Source organism: Muntiacus reevesi, chromosome X, assembly GCF_963930625.1.
Source record: "Muntiacus reevesi chromosome X, mMunRee1.1, whole genome shotgun sequence".
In the NCBI taxonomy this organism is placed as follows: domain Eukaryota; kingdom Metazoa; phylum Chordata; class Mammalia; order Artiodactyla; family Cervidae; genus Muntiacus; species Muntiacus reevesi.
In genome coordinates, this window is record NC_089271.1 from 50,956,300 (window position 1) to 50,961,283 (window position 4,984).

Here is a 4,984-nt window from a genome sequence, read left to right on the forward strand (position 1 = left end):
GAATTTCCTCAACTCCCTATGCAAGGGGTTTAGTCTGCTGTCTAGAAGGTACTGACATTGAATGAACTCTTTCATGAGTGGTCATTTTAGGAAAGAGGTGTTTCTACTGTTTTTAATTGAATATTGGCTACATTTCAAATTATGCTTGAGATTGTGTGAAATAGGTAAGTAAAACTACAGATCCCAGTGATCCATTTTCTTTACCCTGCATATGGGTGCAATACAGACTCAGTGTAAACCATCAGTTTGGGTGGGGCCAATGTGCCCTGCAAGGAAATTTTGTTTATAAATTGGACATATTGGATGTGCAAACAGGAAAGGTATACTTTGCTCAGCAGATCATTTATCTAATAAATGAGGACGTAGAGCCAAGGGAATGTGTAACGTGGTGATTGTGAGCTAAAATAGGTGACAACATTGAGAGAGAGAGAGAGTGGTATAATGAATAGGGCAGAAACCTTCACATTTTAACCCACATAGATGAAAAATGGTCAGGACCACTACCAAGCAGTGTGACCTTGAGTAAGATGCTGACCCTCTCTGATCCTCGGTTCCCATGTCTGCAAATGTGGACAATATTATGTTATGCCACCCCCAGGTAAGCCCATTCCTGACCCTCCGATCCCAGTCTCTGCTGGCTCCTGAGGCCAAGGCTCTCATCACACTTGTTTCACCATGGTCTTCAGTCTGGCTCCCTGCCCACCCCACGGTGAGCTCCTTGAGGACCCTTTTGCTGCATAAAACATTCCTGTGCTCACAAAGTCTGGAAAGCACCCGTCTGGGAGTCTGGGCCCCACAGGTGCTCAGAACACGATCACCATCTTATGAGTGATGATAAGGTGAGGGCCACAGAGCAGTGCCGCTGTTGATATGCTGTCGATTTGTTTCTGCAAACAGCACACAGGAAACAGTGGCTAGAGCAAACCTCTCGGCTCAGTTTACATAGGTCCAGGGCTCTTCCTGTCTTTTATTCCCACATTGTCCAGAACCTCATTGTACCAGAGTAACACTCGCCTTTCCCCTTCCTAGTGCATCACCATCATAGCAGCTGTTTCTCAACTGAATTGCCAGTGAGTGAACCCTGAAAATTCTAGGCTCACATTTCTGTTCCTTCGAGCGCTTGAGGGACATCCTGTCTTCTATACCCACTCGGACAGGAGTGTCTAGTGTCCGTCTCGTCCCACTTGGCTTCCCCTTTATTCTATAACTTGGGCAGTCCTTTACCTCCTGAGACTGGGTTCTGTCCTAGGCTATAGCTGCTTTCAGCACTGTGCTGAGGGCATTGATGACCAGGTGGGCTCTGGGGGGATACTTGTGGGATGAATACAGTTCGGAGAGCCGGGCTACTTCATTTCACGGGTGAGAGGTGTAACTTCCACTCAGGCTGCCGTCAGCAAGATGGATGGTTTGAAGGTGCTGATCAGCGTCCTTGGGCAAGTCCACAGGAGCTCTGTCAACTCTGCTCTCCTCATCTTCCTCTTGCTCCCATAGCGACTTTTACTCCTTACCCTCCCCCGTGCCCTCCTTTCTTGTCTCACTGCTCTCCGTGTACATGTACACTGTGCCTGAGCCTGTCCTGTCTCCTGACTTCATGTTGTGTGATTGTCAGTTACCTTTCTGATTAGCTTCTTTGAGAAGTTTTCTCTTTACTCACAGTCCAGGGTGGATGCTGCAATACAGTAAGCATCATGGGTCTCCTTTTATCTTTTTTCTTCGTTTTCTCTTTTTGTTTTCTTACTTTTCTCCCTTTTATGAGGAAACAATACAGTGTGTGGGTACGGACACTAGCTCTGATTCTAGACAACCTTCCTTGCACCCAGTTCTCCCCCTTGCTATCATCACATCTCGAGAAATTAAATCAACTCACTGTGCCATACCAGCCTCACCTGAAAATGGGTGAATTATTCTGAATAACGACCTGAACTGAGCAGGTTGTTTTTGTGAGTATGGAACGGGGTTAGTAGAGATTTGCTGGCACCTTCCCTGGTGTAACAACTACTGAGTTGCCACAGAGCAGATTACAGGTCAGGCCTTACCTTCAAGCTTCACAAAGCACTTCAAGGTCACATTAGACATCTGTGTCCAGCCCTAGAGGCTCCTTCCTTCTCAGACACAGCCCTGAGCTTTTCCCTCACAGCTAGATGAACCCTCAGCAGGAGGCTGGGTTTTCTGTTACACCTCTCCCACCTGGAAACCACTCACGGACTTCATCTTCTGTTGCGTGCATGATGCTGTTCCTGGTAATTTTCGCTTCAGATGGATTGGGGCTGCTCCTATGGCAACGGAATGCCCAGGACTGATAACAAGGGTGTGATGTTTCCCTGCTCCCCTACTGGCATAGAACCAATCTGGGACCTGTGCCCAAACTCCTCTCTCCATGTCATCTTTCTCCATCCCACAGTTCACAGTTTACACTCAAGCTGGGTTCCCATGCAGGCCCTACCAGTCCAGTCACTCTCCTTCAGCCTCAAATTCCTTATCTGTAAAATGGGAATAACTCTACCTGTTGGTGAGGTTTATTGGGAGACCTAGTGGAGATAACAGATGTAAAACAGCTAGCGCCCATGACCTGGCAGGTGGAAGGCACGAAATAAATGGCTGTATCCTCTATCTCTCAGCTTCTTTAATGCACAGCATCTGGTGTGGGATGATAGAGTGACTCAGTCAATGTCTTTGGATTGGATTGAGAAAGATGTGCCAAGTTGGGGGTGTATTAGTCAGGCTTCTCCAGAGAAACACGGCCAATAGAGAGAGACTTATTTTAGGGAGTTGGATCATGGGCTCGTGGGTGCTGACAGTTCTGATATCTTTAGATATCAGTCAGCTGGCTGGAAATCCAGGTTGGAGTCTAGAGGACCAAATCTGCAGAACAGTCCAGCAACTTTGAGCCTCATGCAAAGTTCCTCAGGCTGTATTCTTGAGGCTCAACTGTTTCATGCTCAGGAAGCTTCCGTCCATGCTCTTAAGCTTTTTTAACTGACTGGATGAAGAAACTGCCCCCCACCCACAAACCCATTATGCTGGGTAATACAATCCCCTTAAAGTCTACTGGGAGAAAAGTTATGACCAACCCAGAAAGCATATTGAAAAGCAGAGGCATTGCTTTGCCAACAAAGGCCTGTCAAGTCAAAGCTATGGTTTTCCCAGTAGTCATGTACAGGGATGATAAAAAAGCTGAGCACCAAAGTGATTTTTTTGGGAACACTGTTGCTTTTTCAAATATCCAGCAGATGTTGGCAATTTGATCTCTGGTTCCTCTGCCTTTCCTAAAACCAGCTTGAACATCTGGAAGTTCACGGTTCACGTAACGTGGCTTAGAGAATTTTAAGCATCGCTTTACTAGCGTGTGAGATGAGTGGAACTGTGCGGTCATTTGAGCATTCTTTGGCCTTGCCTTTCTTGGGGATTGGAATGAAAACTGACCTTTCCCAGCTCTGGAAAAGGTGAGTTTTCCAAATTTGCTGGCATGTTGAGTGCAGCACTTTCACAGCATCGTCTTTCAGGATTTGAAATAGCTCAACTGGCATTCCATCACTTCCACTAGCTTTGTTGATGCTTCCTAAGGCCCACTTGACTTCAAATTCTAGGATGTCTGGCTCTAGGTGAGTGATCACACCGACATGATTATCTAAGTCGTGAAGATCCTTTTTGCACAGTTCTTCTGTGTAGTCTTGCCACCTCTTCTTAATATCTTCTGCTTCTGTTAGGGCCCTACCATTCCTGTCCTTTATTGAGTCCATCTTTGCATGCAATGTTCCCTTGGTATCTCTAATTTTCTTGAAGAGAGCTCTAGTCTTTCCCCTTCTATTGTCCAAGGGGTCTTAAAGAATCTGACAGGACTGAGCAACTTTCATTTCCAGTCACTTAAACATTTTCAAGTCGAAACTCACTGTCATAATAAAGTTCTATTTAAACACTGCATTTCCTCTAGGATCAGAAGAAGGACAAGAGAGCTCACTCTCTCCACCATTATTCAATATATCAGCTTATATTATTTTATTGTAATTTTCAGGGTCAATGGCTTTGTTCAAAGTTTTCACAAGGGGCTCTCTGAAGGGCTCAGATGCCAACCTGCTCAACCAGCTAACCTGCCTAAGCAGAGAAAACAATGTGCTGTTTCTCATGGCAAAGGGTTTCCTGCGTTTTTTTCAGTCACGAAGGGCGGGGGAGAAACGGGAGGGAGACACTTGGTACAACACTGCCACCTGCCGACCACAGAAACCAAAAAGCCACAAGCACGGATGAAAACCCAAATTTTTTCTCGAGTTTTCGCGGAGAGGACTGGACAGCATGGATGAGGAAGTTAAGAAGGATTCCCATCAGGACCAGAGAAAGGAAGACAACCTCTCGAAGGGGCCCGGCCAAACCACCCGTGGATCGCGGACTCCAGCGGCTCGCGGAAACAAGGAAACAAGGGAAGGAAGTCAGGGAGTCTCACACATCCGGGGCTTGGTGGGCGGTGCTGCGCCCCCGTTGGCTAGTTCTGGGCATGCGCGGATCAACGTAGTGAGGCCCGTGCCAGTATTCTGACCTGGGTTCCTTGAAAGTTTTCTCCTGGACCCGGTTTCAAAGACTTCACTGAAGAAGCTGACCCTGTATGTCTGAGTCCTGTCGCCCACTGCCGAAGCCCTACAAGTGCGGAACCCGTACAAGTCCCCTGTATTTGTCCTTCCGCCCACCCCAGCCCTGTGAACGCGTTCCTCCCGTGTTATACTCACTGTTCTCTCAGCCCTCACTTTCCTGATCTGTCCTCAGTGCCCACGAGGCTCCCACGGTCACCCCGGAGACTCTCCGTCCTCGTCGATGTTTCCCTCCTCCCTACCGGAGAATCCCCCTGCCCACGGTCTCCCCGCCCCGGCCCCGGGCATCAGGAAAGACCGCGCCCCTCATGGTGTGCTGTTTCTAGCCTTCTTCCCTCTCATCACCCTCCACATGCTGTCCTGTCCAGCTCCCCAGCTCTGGTGCCAGTGCACGGATACCAGAA